The following is a 27,309-nucleotide window of genomic DNA, read 5'->3' on the forward strand; positions in this document are numbered from 1 at the left end:
CAGTTAAAAGGCGTGCCGCTGCATTTTGGACAAGTTGTAGTTTAGGAAGAAGGGCAGATTGGAGGCCCAGGTAAAGGGAGTTGCGGTAGTCTAATCTTTAAGTAACAAAGGCATGGATACGTTTTTCAAGATCCATTTGCGGTATGCAATGCTTAGCCTTAGAGATTTGTCGTAGTTGGTAAAAGCTAGACTGTACTACAGAGGACACTTGTTTAACAAGTTTAAAGAAACTGTCCAAAAGAACACCTATGTTACATACTGTATCAGAGAGGGAGGTAGCAAAGGGCCCAAATATATCAGCTAATTGTCCCCACGGCATGTGGCTAACAAAGACAATAATTTCCGTTATCTTTTTAGTTAGGGAGTTACTCGATAACCAGCCTTTGACCTCCCTCATACAATCAAGAAAGCAGTGTAGTGAAGTATTGTCAGTCAGACAAAAATAGATTTCAATATCACCAGCATAAAAATGAAAAGAAACGTTATATTTCTCAAATATAGAGACCAAGGGTAGCATGTACAATGAGAAAATTGTACAGAACAGATTACTGGGGCACACCACAACGAAAAGGGGTAACAGAAGAAGAGTAGCTCCTCATCGTAACAGAAAAGGTGTCACGGTTCGCGAGGTGAGCCGTATGAAAATATTAAGGACCCAAGATGTGGCACACCTGACGTGAGGAAGCTTTATTGGTGGAGCGTGCTCATACAACAAAAGGTGAGAGTGGCGAAAAACAGAACCGAGTAAACTGGGAAAACTAAGCATAGAAAACAAACCTGAAACCTAGAGACACAAAAGAAGATGCAGGGAGATGTGGCGAAAACCACTCTGAACGACGGAGGGGAAAAACGCAGACGAATCAGCAACGAGGACGAGGTAACACACAGTATAAATACACACACCAGGAATCAGGGGATGGGAAACAGGAGGGGAACACACCTGGGAGACATCACAGCTGATGAGGCAGGGGAAACGTAAACAGAACGCACTGACATCATACAGGGACCTTCAAAGTAAAACAGGAAACACGTACTGTCATGGTTCTGGGTTGGTTCGACCCAGCATTTTGAGTTCTCATGTTTTGGTTTATTTTTGAATGATGGACTGTCTTCTTTCTCTGGTGCTTTATTGATTATTATTATAAGCTATGTTTCGGTTATTCTTTTTAAGGGATTAGTTCTTATGTTTTTGGTATTTCTCGGGATTAGGATTTATATGCTGTTTACTTTGTGATACTGTGTTTATCATTATATTAGTAGGTTTTGTTCAGTGTCAAGTCCGTCTCTCTGTCTAATCCGTGTCTTAGTAAAGTGTGGTTTCTTGTTTCCTGTTTTGTTGTGAAGGTCTGTGTCTTATGTTAGTGTGTCTAGCTTCGCTCCCTCTGTCTCGTTAGCCCTGATCTCTCCCAGCTGTGTCTCCCTCCTGTCTTCCATTCCCTGATTACTTCCTACTTCCTACCTGTGTATATTAGCCCTGTGTTTGCCCTTGCTCCGTATCATCAGATTATTCCTGTGTGTCTCTGTTCTCTGTCACCAGTATTCTTTGTTCAGTTCCCAGTTTGTTTTCTCCAGCAATAAAGCTGACGTTCTGAGTTTAAATTTAGGGTCTGAGTCTCGCATTTGGACCCAGGACCATGACAAAAGGACCTATCCAAAAGGTACAATTTAAACCATTCAGGGGCGCTTCTTTTAATGCCTACTAAATATTCTAGTCTTGTTAGCAGAATGCTGTGGTCCACCACATCAAAGGCTGAAGACAAATTCAGTAAAACCAAGAACTCAGGGCTCCATAAATCTGCAATTAAAAGGTCATTAACAACTCTCAGCAGAGCCGTTTTAGTACTATGATGTGGTTTAAACCCAGACTGAAATCTGTCACTATTTAGATTAGCATCTAAAAAGCCCGGTGATTGCTGAAGAAGTACATATGCCTGTGCTTAAACTGCTGTTTTATAAATAAGTGATCCATTTTCCTTATTTGGATTTTTTTTAATAATATATTTTTGATCAACAAGAAATATGAAAAATACACAAAAACAATCAACAGTGTAACAAAAGCAAGCCTACATGAAACAAATGTGTGCAGATGAGAGTAAGCTGACATTTCCAGACTTTTCTGGTCCCCATGATGACCATGCCCATCCCCCCATAAAGTGTGTGCCTCAGCAGGAGGAAAGAATCTTGTTTGCAAAGGTTACACACTTCCTGAATTTTGCGGTCCCCACGTTACCTATCAGTTTATCCCCTCCCCCACAGACACTCAGCACGAGGAGCCATGTTGGATGGAGCAAAGCAATTTTAATTTCTGCAGAGACTGATTACATGATGGAAACCAGGTAAGTCCTCTCAAAACTTTAATATTGCTGCTCTCAATAGATGCAGAGACGTTTCAGAGATATATTTTAGCTTTTTATGAGTTTTTAACTGCAATATTTTTCATACATGGTGTGTGGTTAGCTAATATTGATTAGATTGATATTATTGTGGCACTTGATAAGAAATTGTACTGTGCGTCACTCTTTATTGACCTCTCAAAAGCTTTTGACACTGTTGATCATGCAGTCCTAAAAAACAGACTGCTCAGCCTTGGATTGTCAGAACATGCATTAGCGTGGTTCTCAAATTATCTGAAAAATAGAACCCAGTGCATTAAACTTGAAGGTCTTTGTTCTAAATTTGTTGCTGTCCACAAGGGGGTGCCACAGGGCTCAGTTTTGGGTCCCCTTCTGTTCCTTTTATATATCAATGACTTGGGTCAAAATGTCTCAGACACAAATTTGCATTTTTATGCTGACGACACAGTTATTTACTGTTATGGATCATCTCTTGCTCAGGCCATTGAAACTTTACAGAAAGCCTTTGTTGCTTTCCAGCATTCACTTATTCAGCTAAAATTAGTTCTCAATGCTGACAAGACTAAGCTAATGTTGTTTTCCAAGTCAAAGAAGGTCCCGGAGCCTATTCCAGTGGTGTCCACCCTTGAAGGAAATGTCATAGAGATAGTTCATGAATATAAATACCTTGGTGTCTGGATTGATGACTCCTTCACCTTTAAACCACATATAGAGAGACTAGTAAAGAAACTGAGACTTAAACTTCGTTTTTTCTTCCGTAATAAACAGTGCTTTTCTTTTGCAGTAAAAAAACGTCTTGTCACTGCAACCTTTTTATCTGTGTTAGATTATGGTGACATTCTGTATATGAACGCTTCTTCTTCATGTCTTCTAATGTTGGACACGATGTATCATGCTTCCTTGAGGTTTATTACCAATTGTAAATACCTGACCCATCACTGTGATTTGTACTTAAGAGTAAAATGGCCTTCTTTGGCCATTAGAAGACAGGGGCATTGGTACACTTTTATTTACAAAGCTATGCTTGGATTGCTGCCTCCTTATATTTGTACTTTGGTCACAAGGACAAATAGTGGTTCTTACTCCTTGCGCTCAAATGATCAGCTGCTGTTGTCTGTTCCCCTTGTCCGCACAGAGCTGGGTAAGAAAGCCTTTGTCCACTCTGCGCCTTTTTCATGGAACATGTTACAGAAAGACTGGAAACTAACTGAATTGTTGTCTTTAAATGTTTTTAAAACTAAACTCAAAGGCCTACAGGCTGCCTCAATAATGTGTAATTGTTTTGTGTAATTTTAACTTTGTTTGTTCGTATGTATTTGTCTTGAAATGTGCTGCCTCTTGGCCAGGACTCCCTTGAAAAAGAGGTCTTTGATCTCAACGGGACATTCCTGGTTAAATAAAGGTTAAGAAGAAAGAAGAAGAAGCTCTGTGGCCTGGAGGCTTACTGAGGGATGACACTGGTTTGGTTGTTTATTCATGGTAGCTTAATTTGACCTATATTACATTTGTACTAACTTTAAAAGCCTGAAGTCTTATTGAAATGCTCAAGTATGCAGTGGTGGAGGTGGTGAAGGGGGATTGAAGATCAGAATACGAACACGCATTAACCTTGTTAGCATGTTTCATATTCCATTGCAGTGATTCTGGGCAGTTTATCTTCTAAATTATTCTGATGAGTTCATGTTTGTTTTAAATCCATATAGCTTTTTAATGTTACACGGTGGACACGTGCCTGTAGACCACGGTCACGTGCATGAGGCCCAGTAAAATTATATTTGTGTAGAAACATGGAGTCTGGTCAACCTACTGTCATCTCAGCAATTTTATTGAAACAAAATAGCTGCTTCTGCTCTCCATGCCTGGCGTGTGACATGGACAGAACCATGGGTTTTTCATGCAGCTGCAGACCCTGTTTGCAGCTCTTCCTTCTGCAGAGCTGCATTGTCTTTATTAAACATTTGAACATAATACAACATAAACTCTCGTAGAGGAGATAAAGTCAGAGAGGTACATGTTTTGAAACGACAAGGATCAGGCGCATTTAGTACACCTAAAGCAGTCGCTAAAAAACAATATACAAGCAGAGCTCAGCAGCCAGCGCAACAAATTCTGGATCCTTCGCTCTTAGTTAGCGGTGAGCACAGCGCATGTTGCGTCCGATGTGAAACTGCCTTTATGCTGCATAGTGTGACTCATAGCAGTGGTCCCGGGTCAACCCTGATTTTGTGTTAAAGTAATACTAAAGTAATAATGGTGTTTCTGAAGACTGGTATACCACAACTGTATGCTTTCAACAGCTACCAAAAGTTAAAGGACCTTATGAGTATTATGGGATATTTATATAAAGATCCTCCAGCTTCAACTGTATTACCCTTCAAGGACCTGCAGTTCAAAAAAGCTTCCCTCCGACAGCCAATCTGTTCTCTGATTGGATAGTTCCATTTGTGATTGACATGACATTGACCAATCAGCTGAAAGGAAGAAAAATAGGGTCAAAATTCGTACTTGTAAGTTGAAACTTGAGTGCAGAGATTTTTTGGCTATGTCCACACACAAATCTTTTTTACGTACACAGAGATTCTTTTTGCACAAACAAATCCTGGTACAAAAAATTTATGACCACAATTTGTTGTCTAAAGGCAAAGAAAGATGCCCAACGGATTTACTTTACCAAACTGACCATCCCAGCCTTGCCGTAATGGTCCATTTGATTCACCTTTTATTGTTTATTTTATTTTTACTTACTGAATACGGGACAGACTTGACTGGGGGAAAGAAGGGGAGAAAGAAAGAGGGAAAGAGAAACAGCTGAGAAGAGGGACGGGGGAGAAGGGCAAAAGACAAAAACCAACAGAACGGGCAGAGAAAAAAAAAAGCATATATCAATCACCTGGATCACCTGCTGAGAAAGAAAAAAGAAAGCAAGCAGAAGAGAACAAGAGTAATAGAATAAACAACATCACAATGATATATGGGAATATGACAGTAAATACTAAATGTTAAACATTATTGTGCAGCACATAAGATCAACAGAACACAGTGTGCTTTGAGGTAGGAGCCAAAAAGGGTGTAGTTTGTGGGTGTGATCACCCGTGTGTACACCTGTGAGCATGGACGCGCTTGTTTTTTGTTTTTTTAAAAGGTTCCTTCATGTAATAATCTGCTAGAGGGTGTGGGGGGGCCCCCGTCCTTTTTTTTTCTTTCTCTCACCCTCTCTCTCTCTCTCTCTCTCTCTCTCGCACTTTTTTTCGCTTCACTTCGCACCTGAGCCTTGTGCTTTATGCTGGGCAGAGGGGGGAGGGGCGGTAGTTACACTCAGTAGCACAGGAACAGAGCCAGAGGGAGAGAGAGAGAAAGAGAGCCAGGGACAACAACGTCACATTAGAAAGGTATAGTAATCATCCACAACTATTTTCGGTTGCAGATGATAAAGGATTCATAAAGTTTATTCATGCAGGTCCATATGACAGAGAATATGCATCTTCTTTTTGTTTTCATATTATAATTTATATTTAATTGTGTTGTGGTTTGCAGTGTTTTGTGTTGTTTTCACTTTAAATTTGTAAAAGGAAAAAGCTGAAAATTTAAATAGTTAAAAGTTGAAATGTGAATAGCTGATTTTTGTATTATATGATTTATTTATTACATTTTATGTGGAGTGAAAAAATAAAAGTATATTTACAGTGGCCCCTACAGACAAAGCACATACAAACTTCAAATCACGTAAAAACACGTACAAACTCCAAAACACGTAAAAACTCCAAAACGCGTACAAAAAACTCAGAAGCACATAAAAACTCAAAACACATACAAAAGACAACAGAAGTGCTCCAGGATGCTGGGCGTAGTGTTGAGCTTTTGTTACCTAGTGGCTACACAAGCCAGCAAGTACCAACGACCGGATTTGGTGTGTGGTAGTAACAGGTAAATGAACTTTTTTTTTAAATTATTTGAATATATATGAGTGCCTGTGTATAAATACACAAACAATACACATATGCTTTCAATTGTGTAATTTAAGTGATCTAGTAGCTCTGCTTTGGAAGTTCCGTTCATGCTAGAAATGTGTTTTGGAGTTTGTACGTATTTTGTCTCTAGGGGCCACCGCATATATTTATATATAAACATATACAAATAAAACCCCCTTTTTTTACGTTAGTAATTCCTTTTGTGCATAATTTTATATTATTGTTAATAATAAATTAATTAAAGCAACAAAACAACCTGAAGAGCTGGTTCGGAGCCGAAAGAGCCGGCTCTTTTTAGTGAGCCAAACCGAAAGAGCCGGATCTCTAAAAAGAGCCGGAAATCCCATCACTAATTTCCAGTGGAAATTGGCCGACATATACTCAGCACAACCATGTATAGTAACCACAAAACTTAAAAAGAGGTTATACACAAAATGTGGTAATATTATGTTGAAGCACAGTACGTGTTACGAGGCTCCTGACGACGGTAGCCGTAATGCTCTGACAATCCATCAAGCGGTGCGACTCTGTAGATTAGCAAAATCGTACTAAAACATTTTGGACAGATTTTTGAGCGCCATGTACGACATAAAATTGGTTCGGTAATAACGACGGCCAATTTGCATGCTCTACCAAAAAATGTGCTCTGGTGTGTATCTGACGGACGAAAGCCAAACCAGTTCCACACCACTGAAATTGCACCATTTTTACAAACCAATTCTGGTTCATCTGATTCATTCAGCCATCCGCTTTCTCCCTTCTCATTCTCCGTCGCCGCCATGCTTTTTCCGCCATATGCATATGAAAACAACAAAACGCGTTTTACCCATTTTCTATCGCGATATTTCATTTTCTTATCATTGCCTAACATTATATTTATTATTATTATTATTGGCAGGATGAGAGGAGTCCCTGAGAACGATGCGTGCTTGACATAGACATCTCTTCTCTTGGACATCCTCAGTGGCAGGAGGTGGAGTTCCTGTAATGCATTTTCACTACCCGCTGCAGTACCTTGCGGTCAGCAACAGCGCAATTCTTATACCAGTTACACAGTTGGTCAGGATGCTCTCTATCGCACAGCGGTGGAAGTTACGCAGTATGTCAGCAGACAGGTGATTCTTCTTCAGTGTCCTCAACAAAAAGAGGCGCTGATGGGCCTTCTTGACCAGGCTGGAGGTGTTAGTTGACCAGGACAGATTCTCAGATGTGGGTCCCCAAGAGCTTGAAGCTGGAGGCCCGTTCAAGAGCTGTTCCATTTATGTAGATGGGGACATGGGTGTCTGTTTTCTCCCTCCTGAAGTCCACAATGAGCTCTTTGGTTTTGCTGGTATTCAGAAGCAGGTTATTGTCAGCAGCACACAGCTAGGTGCTTTACTTCTTCCCTGTAGTCAGACTCGTCGTTGTCACTGATGAGACAATCACCGTAGTATCATCTGCAGACTTGATGATGGAGTTTGGAGGGAATAACTGTACTGAATGCTGAGCTGAAGTCGCCGGAGAGTGTGGCGTCCAACTAGCTCGATAGAGTTGTTTCCATTATTATCATGACATTACAATCCATTAGTGTCCTGTTGTTAGTGATCCACAGTCATAACTCATTCATTTTATTCACCAGGTGTTAGCCTTAGATTAACTGTTAGCCCTCTGTGTTTCCCTTGCCTTTGTTTACAGTCTCTGTGCCGTCTTCGAGCACTTCCGGCTGGCCGAGCAGCCTGCAAAAGCATCGGTGTTCTTCTTATTTCCGGGATGAGTCAAAGGTTGCTGATAAAACAGTCGAAGTTGTGTAATCCTAAATCCAAAACCTCTAGTCGGGTGTAATATGTAAAAGCGAAGCTGTTCTACAAGAACAGACCCAAAATAAGCAGGAATAATACAGCAAACTTGTAAAATGTGAAGAGACACTGTACCTAGTGTGATGCACGGGCCGCCATCTTGGTATTAGGCCTGACTCCATCTCCTTGTTAATTTATGACACACTTAATAAACACTTCACTTCTGAAATGACCAGATTTATGCATTTGAATTTAATGTTTTGTTTTGTTTAAACAGGCCCTTTGATCACAACAACATGGTGGACCGAGTCAGAGGGTGATACTCCTTTGAAAGGTATTGTTACAACAAATGTACACCTCAAGAGCTAGGGTGATATTTTATTTACATTTTATTTAAATCTGCTGTCTGATATTCAGCTTTTGAAGTCAAACCAAAAGTCCACAGCAAAGAAAATTAAACCTCTTCATGTGACTCAAAAACAAAGAACTTGGCCTAACTGTCCAAATTCTTTTGCAGGCGACGGTTTAATTATTTCATTGTTCCCTGTTGCCTGAAACAATTTTATCTTCAGTTGATGAATTTGTTGAACACAGTTAAAAGATTGTTATGGTACTGTACAGGTTTTTATTTAGCTCTGGAAGTATGTTTGAGTTATTACAGCATTTGTATAACACCATACAGCACAGGTGTCGAACTCCAGGCCTCGAGGGCCGCTGTCCTGCTTGTTTTCCAACTAACCTGCCCTTGTAGCTTCTTATTGGCAAAGCACACCTGATCCAGGTAATCGGCAGCAGGTAGGGCAGGGATATCTCAAAAACAAGCAGGATACTAGCCCTCGAGGACTGGAGTTTGACACCCCTGCCATACAGGGAAGTTTGTCAGTTTTGAGATATGTACATGCAGTACAATATCTCCCCTGAAATGGCAAAAATAAATGGGGGCTACTTTTTATTTCACTTGTTCACATGTTGTATTTTACTTGTTCGGTTTCCTATTTTCTTGTCTGTCCCTCACACTAGTTTCACCACTATGCTCTCGAAATCACTAGCATCAGAAATATCACTTCACCTCACAGGCCCCTTCAATTAAAATTAATTATTACTATTAATACTTTTGTTTGTTCTCAGGAGCTTCACAGAAGAGAGGCTGGTCTGCAGCAGAGACTCTTGCTGTAGAAAAAAAGAGAAAAGGTTCCTAGAAGGTGGCAAAGTTCCTGGTAAGGTGGATTGCGTGTATTGAAACTTCACCAAAAGAACTTGAACAAAGGACGTGGAAAGCAGTTAAGGTCTATGTCACAAACAGAATTGGAGCACTGAGGCACCAGAGTGCTAAAAGACTTTTGGTTTTGGTTTAAAACACATAGTTGCACATTTCAGAGTGCTGTTTTTTCATGTTTCATGTTGAAGCTCATATTTAGTTTAACCACGGCTGGCCCAGTGTAAACTAAATTGAGTACTTTACATATTTGTGCACAATGGCACTTTTCATTTCATTATGGATTGTAGGAAGGTCAGTACAAGACAAAATAATAATGTGAATTGCTGTTTTTACATTATAAAACATTTGGATAAATGGAATACTTGGGATTTTTTGTTTAGAAATAAACAATCACTGTCCCATTTGCAGTTTTTTGTTTTTGTTTTGTTTATTAGGTTATGGGATATATGGCATGACATTTTGCTACCATGCAAAATATCTTGTGTTTTAAATAAAGAGCTTAAACACAAAAAAAATGTTTTGATTGAGAAATTTAAGTGTGTTTGAGGTACACTATCACCATAGCTGCTGTAGTATTATAGCTGTTCTGTTTAACATGGTAGGAAATGTTAATTATTTGTGGTAAAAAGTAAAATTGCTCATTTAATATAGGAGGGTCCCCACAGAAATAGCAAAATTCAGGTCATTTTTTTCATGTGAGTGTTTTTAATATATCAAGTGATTTTCCCCTTCACAAAAAATTTACATGAATTTAGCAATTAAAATCAATTTTCTAAACCATGTAGAAAAGGTGGATCCCACCAGCACCCTCCCAGTCAGGTGGTCCCACCAGGTAGTAAAAACGGGTGTGTGTGTGTGTGTGTGTGTGTGTGTGTGTGTGTGTGTGTGTGTGTGTGTGTGGTGCCGCCACTGGCTGGAGTTGCTATAGCAACCAGGCTCACACCGCCTGCTTAATGAGCTCTCTGTCACTCTGCCAAGAGAGCTGCTGCCTATCTTGGCCAGGTCTCCCTTGAAAAAGAGGTTTTTAATCTCAATGGGATCTTCCTGGTTATTAACCTGGTTAAATAAAGGTTAATAAATAAATTAATCTTAAAAACTTATGTTTCAACTGCTGCTGTGTGCACAGTGTTTGCTCTACAGCTATCATTAAACGCTCAAAACGTTGCCATCGTTGTTCTCTTTCCAACAGTGTGTCTTCCAAAGCTCAGAGATCTAAACTTTTTAAACTGTGTGGATCCAAGTAGAGGGATAACCTTCTAGCTGACCCATTGAAATACATGGTATTTTCAGTCAGGAGTTTATCTCAACAGCAGAAAAGACCCCACTTTTTAGTGATTAAAATAATATGAATTTTTATATTCATTCAGATGTTTTCTGACTCTGAATTTTCTTTAGTCATTAGTCAGCTTTTTCAAATATAGATTTTAAACATGTTCAGCTACTTTTCAACTCCTGTGTGAACATCAGCTTTCAACAGTTCTGCACTTTTGTTTTCAGGTGAAAAATTCTGTATTTTTCAGCTCATTCAACATTTTCAACTTAAGATTCAGCAAATATTTCATTTCAGCTAAAAACATTCAGCTATCAGCATTCACACAGCAGATTCTTAAGAAAATGCATTTTCTAGTTTTATTATTATTTTATTTTATGTATTTATTTTTTTGACTAATTTGAGTCCCCCTCATTGAGGTGGTTTGCCTGTACAGTGGTCCCTCGCTATAACACCGTTCACTTTTCGCAGCCTCGCTGTTTGGCGGATTTTTTTTGTGTGCAATTTTGCATGCTTTTTTTTTTTTTTTTAAACAGAGCATTGTGTCCTGCGTCCTGATCAGCTGTAGATCAATCAATCTCCTCCGTGCTGTGTCTCCTGTACAGTACAGAATGCGTTCAGAATGCTTGTCAAATGTACATAAATCTTCGATCGCTAGCAGTGTGACTCTGAATTGCTGTACTGTATGTTTGCAAGTTTTCTCCCAAACAAACACTTTGTCGACGAAACGTTTTGCACCGTCAAAGGCACCTGCGGTAGCACCCAAAAGGCAGAGGAAGATGCTAAATATCACACAAAAAGTTGGACTTCTGCACATGCTAAAAGAAGGTAGAAGTTATCGTATTTTTCGGACTATAAGGCACACCGGATTATAAGGCGCATTAAGCAAAACAAAACATAAGTCAAACTTAACTCATTCTTCTTGCTTCCTTTACTTCTGCTCCATTCATTCATTAATGTTGAATTCTCTGGCAGCTGCTTTATTCCCATGTTCTGGACCTGAAAACAGGGTTTTGATTTTTGGTTTCGTTCTATAATACTGGACTTACTTTTCTACGAAGGTTTGAACTTTAAGAGTGTTTAAACAAGAAAGAAAAGTGTGAAAATGTTCATGCCTGTCTGAGAAAAGAGTATAAAGTGTATAGTGAGGGGTTTTACAGCCTTAAAACATCTATTATAATTGTAAAAAATAAAGCTGGCTTCTTCACAGATTTCACCTATCGCAGGTTATTTTTAGGATGTAACTCCTGTGATAAACGAGGGACCACTGTATTTCCAAAAATAGAGCTGGTAAGTTTTTATTTATTTATTTATTTTAGTAGACCAGCTCAGAAGATTGCATTGGCTTGGTTCCTGCAAGAAAAAAGCCACTGGGGATTTTCCATCGTCTTTGGGATTCATACAGACAACAAAATGATTTTATGTCCCTTACATATTTTCACAAATTGCATAAAGGAAACTACAAGAAATACAAAGCTAAGATAATGCTACAAACAAGCTACATATAATCTATGACTTTAATGTCACCAACACAAAGCTCTGGTGTTCAGCTAGAACAGATTTCATTTTCCCAATAACATCTGTACATGCACAGATGGACGTATATGGTTGTGGAAACAGCTCTGTTTACACAGACTGGCTGAATTTTCCACCAGGTTTCGTGTAGCTTTGCTGACAGAAGTTTCTGACTTTCCAGACTCGTTCTTGTCTCTCTTTCAGTGTTTTTACACACATCCTGATTTAATTAGAAATTAAGTCAAATTTATAGACTGTAATCTGGTCCAGGTCTGGCCAGCAGAAACTCTTTTTGTTTTTCCTTTTTTTGTGTGTGTCCTAGTCAACACTTTCCTCAAGATAATTTAAAAAAACAAATGCCTTTTCTGAGATTATTTAAATTAGCATGCTTTTTTGTTTTTCAGAGATATTTCTCCTATAAAAATAACTAGTCAATCTTCGACAAGGCTGTGAAAGTGGGATTTCCCAAATTACAGTTTTAGATCAATTTCACAATCTCTGCCCACATCTTACTGCCTTTCTCTTTAATTTTCTACACATTGCACATATCCTACTGCGGGTCAGCCCCTCTGCTTGCCTTGCGGTTGGTCTATTTTTAGCAGCTGAAGAAGGGAAGTCAGACATTTCACAACAGTAGATACTGAGGTGCTGCTGAGGCAGAACAGTGTATATTTTTATTAGAAGTCCTCCAGAACTTGCACACTGAAGCAATATTTTGACTTTGCTGCCAAAAGTGAGCTGCACAGGGCTGTTTACACCAAGGACCACGTTTATCACCACACAGCATTCCTCTCTACTTTGAGTCCATAAATATCTGGAAACTGAGAACACCAGCTGCTGCTCCAGTTCAGCATCCGGACTCTTCTACTGGCCACGCTTTTGTAATAGCATCATCTTGCTGTAATATGCATGGCCTTGCCTGAAAGATACGTCACCTGGATCAAAGCACGTGTTGCTGTAAACCCTTTAAATTGCATAGGCATGCACGTACCCCTGTACTATTAGACATGCAGGCTTTTTAACTAAACTTGATGGTCCCTATCTTCTACAGCCCAGACGAGGTGGTGTCAATGTTTTCCAAAGATTTGCTTGACCACAGAAATGTTTCCACTTTGCCTCAGTCTATTTTAAATTAGCTTTGGCGCAAAGAATGCGGCAGCGTTTCTGGATAATTTTCGGCATCTTTTGATAATATTATGTGCTGTAGATGATGAGATAGCCAATGTTTTTGCAATTTTACTTTGAAGAACACAAGATGTGTTACTGAATTCAACATGAACTAATTTGTTTTGGGCAGTGTCCTAGTATTTTTGGAACTGGGTTTGTGTTTATTTTAAAGCTTTAGTTTATTATTTTGCAGATTTTATAGATAAAGGAAATATAAAAGTATTGAAATTTCCCACTGCAATATTAAAGTTATATGGATATACTGATAATTAAAAATTATGATCCAGTAATGTCATCTGTATGATTCTGCATGATGAGTACTTTAGACTTGTTTTGATGCTAAAACTTCTGCATTATTAGTGTATAAGGATTAGGACTTTTATTTTAAAAAATTCTAAATATTTTGTATTTACAGTCGTTCAATACTACATATGTTTGATACATTTCTTTCTCAATTTCTACATTTAAAAATTGTTGAAACTCCTCCAAAAAAACTAAAACAATCAATAGAAAGTGAAGAAAGAACAGCTCTAATTTTATGTCCAAAAATGTTTATGTTGCATTATGCTGGGCCAAGACATTCTTCTGTGTAATAACAATGTGTACCACAAGATGACGCATTGAGTTAATTCAACCGGGCAAGCCAACAATAATATTTTCTTGTTTACAATGGTAGAAGGGAAAGTCTTGAGGAATATGATAGTACCATGTAGTGATGTGTCGGTCGCGAACGAAACGGCTCGCCGACTCTTTGAAGTGAACAACGCGAGCCTTGGGTTTTTTCTTTCTCTCACCCTCTCTCTCTCTCGCACTTTTTTTAGGCTTCACTCCGCACGCGAGCCTTGTGCTTTGCGCTGGGAAGAGGGGGGAGGGGCGGTAGTTACACTCTCAGTAGCACCGGAACAGAGCAAGAGGGAAAGAGAGAGAAAGAGAGCCAGGCACAACAACGTCACATTAGAAAGGTATAGTAATCATCAACAACTATGTTCAGTTGCGGATGATAAAGGATTCAGAAAGTTTATTTATGCAGGCCTATATTACAGAGAATGTGCATCTTCTTTTTGTTTTCATATTTTAATTTATATTTAAATTTGTGGGGATAGGTTAATTGGAAAATCCAAATTGCCATTAGGTGTGAATGTGCGAGTGAATGTGAGCGCGAAAGGTTGTCTGTCCCTGTGTGTTGGCCCTGTGACAGACTGGCGACCTGTCCAGGGTGTACCCCGCCTCTCGCCCTATGACAGCTGGGATAGGCTCCAGCGCCCCCCGCGACCCTGAAAAGGAGAAGCGTAAGCGAATGGTTGGATGGATGGATGAATTTATATTTAATTGTGTTGTTGTTTGCAGTGTTTTGTGTTGCTTCACTTTAAATTTGTTTAAAAAGGAAAAGCTGAAAATTTAAATAGTTAAAAGTTGAAATGTAAATAGTTGGTTTTTGTATTATATTATTTATTTATTACATTTTATGTGGAGTGAATAAAAAAGTCTATTTACGGTGGCTGCTAGAGACAACCCATATGGAAAAGAAATAGTAAAAACATATATGATTTACTCATGAAAGTGGCCACTTTCATGAGTAAATCATATATAAATCATATAAGGCTTACATGATTTACTCATGAAAGTGGCCACTTTCTCATTACTTTCATATATTTCTTTAGTAAGTATACAAAACATACAAGTTTCATTTTATAATTTTTCAAGGGATCTTATATGTGTTTTCACTCTTGTATGCTTTTCATACAAGTTTCATACAAGACAGATAAAAACTTTATAAGATTTATATATATCTGTATGTCTGTAGTATGTGAGGACTCAGGGCTGTGTGTCGGACAGGGTCGTCTGCAGTACGGGGGCCCCACAGGGAACGGTTCTGGCTCCGTTCCTCTTCACCATCTACACTGCAGACTTCTCCCACAATTCCACCCAGTGCTTCCTGCAGAAGTTCTCTGATGACTCTGCAATAGTCGGCCTCATCACTGATGGGGACGACAAGGAGTACAGAGGACTGACTCAAGACTTTGTGGACTGGTGCCAGCTGAACTACCTCCAGATCAACGCCAGTAAAACCAAGGAGCTGGTGGTAGACTTCCGCAGGCACAAGCATTCTCCACTGCAACCACTGAACATCCAGGGTATGGACATTGAGGCTGTGGACAGCTACAGGTACCTTGGTGTTCATCTGAACAACAGACTGGACTGGACTCATAACTCAGACGCCCTCTACAGGAAAGGGCAGAGCAGGCTGTACCTGCTGCGGAGACTCAGGTCGTTTGGGGTGGAGGGCCCACTCCTGAAGACCTTCTATGACTCTGTGGTGGCTTCTGCTATCTTTTATGGTGTGGTCTGCTGGGGCGGCAGCATCTCTGCTGGGGACAGGAAGAGACTGAACAGGGTGATCCGAAGGGCCAGCTCTGTTCTAGGATGCCCTCTGGACCCAGTGGAGGTGGTGAGTGACAGGAGAACGGCGGCTAAGCTGTCATCCCTGTTGGACAACGTCTCCCACCCCATGCAGCAGACTGTGACAGCACTGAGCAGCTCCTTCAGTGGGAGACTGCGGCACCCACGGTGTGGGACGGAGAGATTTCGCAGGTCTTTCCTCCCCACTGCTGTCAGACTCCACAACAAAGACTTTAACTGAACAAACACACACATCCACACATGTGCAATAACACTAAGTGCAATAATCTTTTCTGGCATCGTTGTATTTTTACTCAGTTGTATATAGCATTCGTATTCTATTTTTATAATATTGTATATTTTTATTCTATTTTATTCTACTGTATATAGTATATTATTTTATTCTATTCTGTACAGCTGTGTACTGTATTTATTCTTATTGTATTCTAATTTTTGCGTCATAACTTTTGCACTGTCCACTTCCTGCTGTGACAAAACAAATTTCCCACAAATTTCCCACGTGTGGGACTAATAAAGGTTATCTTATCAGAGGGCCCGGTGGCGCCAGTGTCCGGCAGCCTCGCCTCTGTCAGTGTGCCCCAGGGTGGCTGTGGCTACAATGTAGCTTGCCATCACCAGTGTGTGAATGGGTGGATGACTGGATATGTAAAGCGCTTTGGGGTCCTTAGGGACTAGTAAAGCGCTATATAAATACACGCCATTTACCATTTACCATTTATCTTATCTTATCTTTTCCATATGGGAACTGTAATATATGTTTGCACTGATTGCCGATCACACTCACATGGTAAGCACGCACACAGTATTAACTCACACAGGAATGCAAGTAAATACGTTATCCTCCGACACACCTCTCATCTGTGCAGAACTGCGCTGAACACGTTCCCAACCGGAAGTACAGATACCGAGGTGCATCATGGGTAACGTAGTATAAACAGTTACAATGAACAAGCGGACTTTTAACAGGAACGCACGTACAAACCCTGAAGCACGTAAAAACTCCAAAACAGGTAAAAACTCCAAAACATGTAAAATCTCCAAAACACGTTAAAACGCCATAGCACGTACAAACCCCGAAGCGTGTACAAACTCCAAAACACAACAGAAGTGCTCCAGGATGCTAAGCGCAGTGTTGAGCTTTTGTTACCTACCAGGAAGTACCAACGACCGGATTTGGTGTGTGTGGTAGTAACAGGTAAATTAACTTTTTTTTTTAAACTATTTGAATATATATGAGTGCTTGTGTATAAATACAGAAACAATACACATAAGCTTTCAATTGTGTAATTTAAGTGATCTAGGTAGCTCTGTTTTGGAAGTTCAGTTAACGCTCTAAATGTGTTTTGGAGTTTGTACGTGCTTTTTGGAGTTTGTATGTGCTTTGTCTCTAGGGGCCACCGTATATATTTATATATAAACATATATAAATAAAACCACGGTTTTTTTTTTACATTAGTAATTCCTTTTGTGCATAATTTTATATTGTTGTTAATAATAAATTAATTAAAGCAACAAAACAACCTGAAGAGCCGGTTGGGAGCCAAAAGAGCCGGCTCTTTTTAGTGAGCCAAGCCGAAAGAGTCGGTTCTCTAAAAAGAGACGGAAATCCCATCATTAGTACCATGGCCCTGAAAGGTCAAACGCACTGCAACTTAAGAAAATTCTAGCAAGTAGAAACAATCCCCCAAAAAGCACACAGAATGAAACCTCACAAAAAAACCCTTAACATCTTAACATCACAAAACACAGCATAAGTGTTTTTGAGGAGATTATAACATGATAGAACAGCTGCGGAAGCGACAAGCTAACAGTAAAAAGCTAATAGCTGTTACGGTCCTGGGTCAGTGACCCAGTGTTTTGAGTTTTGCATAATTAGTGAACTTTGATTTTGTCAGTATTTTGGTTTCTATGTTAGCGTTCTTAGTATTCTGCTTTTTGTCTCTGTGTTCCATGGTTGCTCTGTCTCCCCTGTCAGCTGTCTCCCCTTGTCAAATCCACGTCTATGTGTTGTGTTTCCTGTTTTACTTTGTTAGTCTGTGTCTCATGTCAGTGTGTCTAGTTTGGCTTCCTCTGGTCTTGTTGTGTTTGATTACTCCCAGGTGTGCTCTCCTCCTGTGTCCCATTCCCTCATTATCCCTCAGTGTATTTTAGCCCTGTGTTTCTTTCAGTCAGTGTCGCGTCGTCCCCTCATGCTGTGTGGTTTTCCCCTCTGTGCGCCTTGTCCCTCATCTCCTTGTTTTTTAGTGTTTAGTTGTGTGGAGTTCCTCTTGGGACTTTCGTACACTTTTTGGCACTTAACTACTTCCACAATTTTCAGCCGATTTTCACCGTTCAAATTTTAAACTATTCTGCTATTTCTGCTAATGTGTGCTATGTCTTTTGGTATTTTTCACTATTATACTTTTTAAAATATTAAGCTTAATTTGTCCCATTGAAATTGAAATTCTGCAATTCTGCTAAAATTTGCTTGTTTTTGAAACTTAACTACTTCCTCATATTTTCACGTAGAACAACCATTCAAACTTTAAAATGTTCTCAAATTATTGGGCTATTCAGGTATAAATCAGCTTTTTCAAATCTTTTACCGTTTTACTTTTATGCCTCTTAAAGTTTTCAGTTGCAAAATTGTGATTTTTCACAAAATACATGCGTTGTTATGGTTGCTATGCACTTGGCTTCCAGTGTGCCACTGAAGGTTTTGCAGTCTTCTCTTCATGTCCGAACAACTTCTTGCTACTTGCTCAATTTTCACTCAACTTCCACAAATTATACATCAAAACGTCGGTATTTTTGCTGGCTTTAAGAAAATGTCACCATCATTGTTGTGAGATTTATAGAATTTTGGCAAATCTCCTCAGACCAACACAAACTCTGAAAACTCTCCATAGTAAGTCAATGGAGAGCTTGTTCAAAATCACTGCTTGATTTCTGTAATGAGAGGCATATTTGAATCGTCATATCTCCTTAACGAAGCGAAGTTAAAACATGAGGCTTGTCCCCGTATATCTTCAGACACTCCTGACGCTCACAATTCAAGAATTTCTTTCTCACCTATTACCGTTCTGAAATGAGTTAGAGTTGTTTGAGGGTAGGAAATTCGTCCTTCGCTCAGATTTCTTCAGATTTCAAACTCTGGAAATGAGGCAATTTTTTCTCTCGTCATATCTTTTTTTTGGATTTCCACAGAGACCTGAAAATTTCCATGACTGTTCACCAAAGCCTGCTGTCTCTTACGGTGAAAGAATGATATCGATACTCCAAATAGATTTAGAGTTAGAAAGCGTTGTTTGAGGGGAAGTCAAGACAGTTTTTGATTCGCTCTACTCAGTTATGGTGCATTACAAGTCAAATATCTTTAATAATTCATATTTTAATGATAAATTGTTAACACTGGAAGATTCCCCCATCTCTTCTGAACAAAACGGTGTAAGAATGACCGTTCTAGCCCCTACGGTTAGGAAATTATGGTCATTTGTTTGAGGGGAGTCGTCACTATGAGAAATAGGCTGCAAAAATCCCGTGTCTCTCTGTGCTGCGTGCACCTGTTTTGGCGGGAAAAAGTACACAGCCTCTCTGATTGGTGGATTCAAATTCAGCAGCTCTCAGGCTTCTTGACTGAGCTAGAAACTTGCTTCTCTCTCTTTCTGTGGGTGTGTGTGTTTGTGTGTGTGTGTGAGGAGGTGTGTTTGTGTGTGACAGAGAGAGAGAGAGAGAGAGAGAGAGAGAGAGAAAGCCTTTTAATGGGATGATCTCATTGTAAGATTCAAAATCAATATATTTAGACTGGTTGACTGAATTGGATCTTGGTCGTGTCCAAATTCATGGGCTGCATCCTCCTGAGGACCCGGCCTTCGCGGTCTACGTGGGCCGGGTCCTCAGGAGGTTGGGTAGGCCGGAAGTAAACGGCTGTGGAATTGGACGGTCTAGCCTTCTCGATCTACTCCCGCCCTTAAATCAGAGTATTTCCGGTCGTCAGCGCCACGGCACGAAAATCGAAAATGGACCCCGAAATCTTTCTCCGTTTTTGTGTTCATTTTTAATTATCAACGATCTATTCAATTCAATTTCAATTCAATTCAATTTTATTTATATAGCGCCAAATCACAACATAAGTCGCCTCAAGGCGCTTCATCGCCTTGAGGCGACTTATGTCGCGGTCGTCAAAACTGTCGTCATCGCCGGCATGTTTTGTACTCCAGGCTCATTAGAGAAAATCATATCCAGGTAAAACTATTAATCTAGACGCATTTAGGAATTACTTAGCTAGTTTTGTGGATAATTTCAGTGACTGAATGACGGCGGTCATTCAAAATATATGAACAAGATCTCTTAGAAAATGTTCTTCTATAAGTTTACATTTATTTTCAGTTATTCATATGATCTGTTACTTATTTTTGTACATAAAATTGCAGTAAAATTGTCAGAAAGCCAAAAACAGGGTTATTTTTGAGTTCACAAAAAAGCTTAGCTACACAGATGAAATGTATAAAATGTTATTTCTCAGTGTTAGTATATTTTACTCAAGCTTAGTAATCAGAATAATGCTTTGATGTCATAAAATAAATGAAGTCATACCTTTCTATTAAAACTGTTTATGCTGTTCTCCACCTTTTCCTTAACCAGACAAGGCCGTTGTACTGCAGGATTAACCAAAGTGTACCAGTCCTGGACCGTTTTTTTAGCCAGGAGGATCCAAGGCCTGATTTTCGGCTAAGCAGGGAGTCTCTGGCAGTGTTGTTAAATCTCATTAACCAGGATCGGCGGCATGGATGGGGTGCCACAATTGAGATCCTGGTGTTTCTTTTCTGGTTGGCAAGTGGAGCATCCTACAGGGTGGTCTCAAGAGTGTTTGGGATGCCGCGTTCTACTGTCCACTACATCGTCAACCGAGTCACGAAAGAGGTGTTGGCCATTCGCTACCAGGTCATCCACCTCCCAACAACCCCAGAGGACCTGGAGGTAGTGTCCCGTGGGTTTGCAGGGCTGGCACGCCACAGAGCCTTTATGAAAGCGGTGGGTGCAATCGACGGCTGCCACATACGCATCAAGTGTCCAAGTGGCCCTGATGGTCAGTGCTATAGGAACAGAAAACTGTTTCCATCAATCATCTTGCAGGCGGTTTGTGACCATCGGGGCCGCTTCATCGACACATACGTGGGCTGGCCTGGGTCGGTGCATGATTCCAGGGTGCTCCGCCACAGCCCACTGTACAGACAGTCAGTCTACCCTCCTCCAGGGCATTTCATCCTCGCAGATGGAGGGTACCCATGCCTCCAGCGTCCACTCCCCCTCATCACACCCTACAAGAGGCCAGTCCAAGGTGTGGGAGCCCAGCACTTTAACAGCCATCATTCCAGGGCACGCTCCATAATAGAGTGTGCTTTTGGGATGATGAAGAACAGGTTCAGGGCCATCTTCCTGCAAGCGCTGGAGGTGCACCACACCTTTGTACCTCATGTAAGTGACCACCCAATGTCAAATTAATTGTGTGTGTGTATACATATATATATGTATGTGTGTGTGTGTGTGTGTGTGTGTGTGTATAAAAGAATAATGTGTATATGTATATCACTACAGGTAGTAACAGCATGTGCCATCCTCCACAACATTTGCCTCAGTGCTGGCGACATTGTGGCTCCTGAGGATGAACCTGAGGAAGATGGAGCAGAGGATGATGAGGGGGAGGCTGGATTGGAGGCAGTCAGTGGTGCTCTGTGGCGGGACCAGCTGTCTGCCGAGGTGTCTGCCCTGGAGGAGGTACCACCAGACCATGACTACTGTTAACAGCCAAGTAAACATTTATCTAAGCATCTTTTTTAATACCACTTTTTCAAACTGTTGTCTGCTACAGAGTCACAAGTATTATACTAGTAGTGAATCCACTTTCTCTGGTTTGCATATTTCTGAAAAACCTCTTAGTGGTGTGGCAGCCGTCGATTGAGTCAGCCCTGCAAACCCGTGGATTGACGATGCAGTGGACAGAGGGAGGAAGCATCCTAAAACTCTTTGCAGACCACCCTGTGCGATTCTCCACTTTCTGACCAGAAAAGACAAACCACGGGTCACAGTCGCAGCACCCCAACCATGTCTGATCTTCTTTCGGCAAATCCAGCAACACTGCCAGAGATTTTCTGTTTGTGTGATCTTTCAAAGTATATTGGAAAAAAAAAAAAAAAAAAACGGTCCAGGAACAGGTCACTTTGGTTAATCCTGTGTGAAAATTTGTAAATATTTGTATATATTTTTCCTTCTCTGACTAAAATTCATGTTTTAGAAATATTCTTGTTTTATTATTATTTACCTTTGAAGAGTTTTAAATTGACATTTAAAGTTTATGTTCATACATGTTAAAAACAACTAAATAAAATGAGTTCAGTGAAATCTGTTTTCATAAATTTATTCATAATGAAAAACTTAAAATAACACGTAGAAAAAGGTAAGAAATGTATTCAAAAAAAAGAATATCTGAAGGCACAACCAATTTGGGAACTAATTTTCATTAATCAAAAACTTTTAGTATGAAATAACAAATAGAACAAAGTAAGAACATATCTGAATATATTTTTAACTTATTTAGGAACTAATCTTTCTAGTATGGAAAAAAGTCTGTCCATCCTGTCCCTGCTCTCCTGTTCTCTCCTCTCCTCAGCCTCCCTTTGGTACTGCATGTCCTCTTTGATGAGCTCAAGGAGCTCATCCTGTCTTTCCCTTCTCCTCTTCCTTCCCGTTGCTGCTGGCTGACCTCCTTCCTCATCTGTCTCCTCTTCCATCTCGCTTTGGTCACCCACTGCTGTACTTGGCCCTGGAGTGTCCTCAGAGAGAGAGGAAATAAGGACAGGGGGCCTAATGGTAGGCCTCTGTCCCATCACCTCATCCATGAGGCCAAACCAGGGCCAAGTAGCAGCAGTGGGCTTCCCACTGACTCCCTCACCTGACCCTGGACACTTGCAATCCTAAAGGCAGAGGAAATCAGAAATGACAGACAAATGTAAACAATACAACTTTTAGTAAATGTACATTTATTAAATTTCATTCTTAAAAATTATCTTCTTGACAGCACACATACTTTGTATCTTTTCTTTAAGTTGTCCCACTTCTTTTTGGCCTGCAAGGGGTGACTTTCCCTTGCAGGCCCATCATCTCAAGAATAGTCCTGATCGCACACAAAAAAATAAGAGAAGAGAGAAAACCATGACAACTATGATAATCCCTAAATCCAAAAGTTTTCACAGCAGAACACAAGAGGAATATCGTCTGGACATCACAGGTTCTGTACAGAATGAGGGTTATTGAAACCGTACTCAGATGAATATGATGTGTAAATTGATTTATTCGTGTACCTCCATCCCACAGTTGCTGAATTTTTTACCCCGGTGAAGAGGTGATCATTTTCTCCTCTAGTTTTAATGAAGTCTGCCGTTTGCTCTTTGGTCCCTATAAACATATCACAAAAAAGTTGATTGGGAAAAATGTAAGCGCCAATGAAAAAACCGCGGGACCCACCATACAAGCTAGTTTACGGACACTTTTTATGAAGATTGTTTAAATAAATATTACAAGTCTATGCAAATTCACAACCCTAACAACATAACCGCTATAAAAACTTAACTTTTGTACCACCAGATTTTCACATACTTACTGTTAGGTATTTTAGCACTACGGTTAGCATTTACTGGATATTGTTTTATAGTGACATTATGCAGGAAAACTCTGTCATTCAATAAGGCCCCTTTGTTTTAGTTATTTTTCTCTTTGACCCAAGAATTGATGTGTGAGAATCACAGGCTGGTACAAGGTTGAAATACCACAGAGATCACTCCCTCAGCTACATTAGTTTCTTAATCTTTTAGACGCCTGTTGAAGGCCAAATGGTTTGTTTCAGATTTCACTAATGTAAGAACTCTTTGTTTTGTGCCTTGAAAATATGTCGCTGAGATAATCACAATTGTAGCTGAACTGATAAACTACACAAAGGATGCTTCTTCACCCATGGGCAGGAAGACGCTGCCTTATCTTGGTCTGTACTGGTTTAAACTGATAATCTGCTGTCTCATGAATTTTACCCTCTATATAAACTGTTGTACTTGTGAATAAAGTTGAGTCACTTTGGGAAGACAATCTAAAGCAGTCTCTGTTTTCTTGTTCTCCCAAGCTGCTCCCGAGCTCGTACTAACACGCTGAATGGCATGCTTGAATATTACTTGAGAATATATTTGACTGTGTTACAGACTAAGGGACATTCTCTGCTGATAGGTGAAGGTACATTCTCTGCTGATAGACGTCCACGCCTCGGAGGAAGTCGATCCACGGATTAGGCCTTGGAAACCGTTTCCTTCAATTTTGGTGTCAGAAGTGGGATCCTGACGAAGGTAGGCACTCGTCTTTTATTTTATAAGACTGTGTTATGCCTTTCTCAGTGATCCACATAGAAACGGGATACGCTGACGAGGCCTTCTTCAGTGGCCCACATAGTAACAAGTGGGATACGCTGGGGAGCCTTCGTTAGTGGCCCACATAGAAACACAGGAAGTTGCCTGTTGTTTTGTAAATAAAAGCAGAAAGGACACAGGAAGTTGCCTGCTGTCATAAACTAAGAAGTTGCTCACCAGCAGAAAGGACACAGGAAGTTGCCTGGGGTCATAAAACGAGAAGTTGCTCGTTATAAAGTGAGAAGTTGCTCACTAAAAACATAAAATTGCTAGCAAAAAAATCAAGTAACCTCAGGTGTGCCACAGCAAAAATAAATCCTTCAAAGCGTCTAAACCCCTCTGGAAATCACTGACCATGGGTCAGAATAATTCAAAGACCTTAGACGGGTCCGATAAAAAATCAAAATTAACTGTAAAACCGAAAAAAATAAAATATAAAATCACAAATAGCGGCTCAGTACGACTCCCACTTCCGGTTACGTTTAACCCACGCTCGCGAATCAATGAAGACTTCCATGATTACGTATCCAGAACATGCGGAAGTGCTTACGTGACTGATTTCGTCTCGAACTTAAGAACTATAAGTTTAATGCATCCTAATGTATTTCCGGAGCCCTATCCCGAACGATTATCGCCAGAAAACAGGTCAGTAGAAATGTTAAATACTATTTGTGATAAGGAAAGTAGGCTGATTAAAAAGTCCTGTAAAAAATATATGATAGAATGTCGTGACGTGACCAATCGCATGCTACCACTATGGAAAAAAGGACCCGAGCCAGACGTAAATGCTTTAAATCAAGCCAGTGTAGGCTCTAGTAAATCCACTGCAGAAAAAACTAGCCTTATATGCCCATCCGTTCAACCTACGGCTCCGCCGCCTTATGATGAAAAGACAGAATTAATAGCTGCTGCGGCGGCTGCACGTCATCAGCGCGTATATTCTGATTTAACAGCAGAATCCCAAAAGAGTGAGGAAGGCACTGAAATGACACCTCCCCGTGTTTGCGTGGGTTCCCTCCGGGTACTCCGGCTTCCTCCCACCGTCCAAAGACATGCACTTAGTGGGGATAGGTTAATTGGATAACCCAAATTGTCACTAGGTGTGAATGTGCGAATGAAAGTGAATGCGAATGGTTGTCTGTCCCTGTATGTTGGCCCTGTGACAGACTGGCGACCTGTCCAGGGTGTACCCCGCCTCTCGCCCTATGACAGCTGGGATAGGCTCCAGCGCCCCCCGCGACCCTGAAAAAGGATAAGCGGAAGCGAATGGATGGATAGTATTTCTGCTTTTTATAGGATTTGTGCTTAATATAGTATTTCTGCTTTTTATAGGATTTGTGCTAAAATATATTATTTCTACTAAATGTAGTATTTATGCTTAATCATACTATTTCTATATATTTCTGCCAAGTCCCCAGGCAGCCAATCCTCTGTGAGGACTCAGACATTCAAATTTACGTATCAGGGCCTGCACGGCTTCCCAGCCAGCCGTTTCTTCTCTCGTCATATCTCAGCGACGGTTGTACAAAGAGCAATGGAAATCGCGGTCAAAGTACACCAAAGTCCGCTGATTCACCCAGTACAAGAATCATGCTTCTAATCCACCTAGTTTTTGAGTTACACAACGTTTTGTAACTCCAAAAAACGCCGTTTTTCGCCTCTCACCGCGATCTCATTCTGACTGCTCATCACCCTGTTTTCCAGGCGTTCGCTCTCTTTCCCAGTGGTGCAGTTGGTAATGACACGGGTCTGCAATCCAAAGGTCGTGGGTTCAATTCCACCTTGTTCAGCTTTTTTTTTTTTCACTACAAATTAGTACACTATCACAGACCAGTAATTCATATTGATCATTTATTACAATTCTGAAAACTTTTATGATTTTACCATCTTTTCTAATATGGACCTCACATTCTTGTTAACACTCCATGGCACAAATACTGTTCCCTTTAGGCTCTGTGTATGTGTTTGTGTATCAATATTTCTCCCATTTTAAAGTATTACTCCTCCATAATTGTATTCCTGTTAAATCAAAGTACTTTTACTACAATTTATTATTTCTGCTCAATCATAGTATTTCTGCTAAATCATAGTATTTTTGCCAAATCATGGTTTTTGTGCCAAATCATAACATTTGTGTTATGTTATAGTATTACTACTAAGTGAAGGAATTTCTGTCATGTTACAGTATATGTGCTGATTACAGTATTTCTGCTAAATCATAGTATTTCTACTATATTATATTTTTCTTTCTAAATATAGCATTTCTGCTATATAATTGTATTTCTGCTATGTTATAATATTTGTGCTAAACCAGAGTATTTGTGCTAAAACATAGTATTAATTTAAAATTACAATATTCATAGTTCATCACAGTGTCTCTGGTAAATCACAGTATTTCTGCTATGTTGTACTATTTTTCTAAATCATAGTGTTTCTGTAATGTTTAAGTATTTTTGGCTAAATATATTCTTTCTGTTATCTTATACTATTTCTCCTAAATTCTTGTATTTCTGAGAAGTTATCATGTTTCTGGTAAGTTACAATATTTCTGCTAAGTTCTGCTATGCTATTGCATAGAGACACCATTAAAACTTTAAAACGAAGCCAAGACATTGAACTATTCAGCTTGTATTTATCTATTTATCATTTTATTTTAATGAAGTTTACTTTAAGTGTTCAGATTTGTACTCATTTTTATTTGACTACATTAAAGTAATCAAATAAAGACAGTTTTGATAGAGCTCCTGATGTCAGATGGTAGGTTGGGCTTGCCAGAGGTCGTGCGTTTTCTCAAGTCTATTTTCTGTGAGACAGGTTCTAAAGGATCTTCTCGATGGCACAGCGGATGTTGGTCAGAAACACTTCATTTCCCTTCTTGTTGAAGTGAATTCCGTCCTGTCCGAATAGGGTTTCGTCATAATATCTCAGGGAGGGATGTTCAATGATGAAGCCTCCAAAGGAATGAACTGCCTTTCTCATGATTGAGTTTACAGTTTTTTCGCCCATGTCCATCATGTACTTTGGATTTCTGTACCTCCACACTTGGCGTTCGTTGATGCAGGAATATAGGATTGTCATGGAGGGGATCCTTGCATGCAGTTCAGTCAAGTCTTTAGTCATTGCAGAGGAAAGTTCCTGGGCGGATACGAGTCCCAAGTCGTTCCCGCCTGCATGAATGACCAAAATATCAG

General features: G+C 40.0%; 1 long non-coding RNA gene across 3 annotated transcripts; it reads left to right on the forward strand.

Moving 5' to 3' along the window:
* Window positions 1–309: 309 nt before the first annotated feature.
* On the forward strand, window positions 310–10,199 carry LOC309688974. 3 transcript variants are annotated; one of them, XR_014271217.1, is made up of 5 exons: window positions 310–877; window positions 2,257–2,336; window positions 8,375–8,431; window positions 9,226–9,797; window positions 9,854–10,199. It is a non-coding gene; the product is annotated as an uncharacterized lncRNA (long non-coding RNA). The 3 variants fall into 3 exon arrangements; XR_014271218.1 differs by lacking the exon at window positions 310–877 and adding an exon at window positions 1,106–1,658; XR_014271219.1 differs by lacking the exon at window positions 310–877 and having other exon boundaries at window positions 1,676–2,336.
* Window positions 10,200–27,309: the final 17,110 nt, after the last annotated feature.

This window comes from Aulonocara stuartgranti (genome assembly GCF_965226115.1).
Source record: "Aulonocara stuartgranti genome assembly, chromosome: 15".
Classification (NCBI taxonomy): Eukaryota; Metazoa; Chordata; class Actinopteri; order Cichliformes; family Cichlidae; genus Aulonocara; species Aulonocara stuartgranti.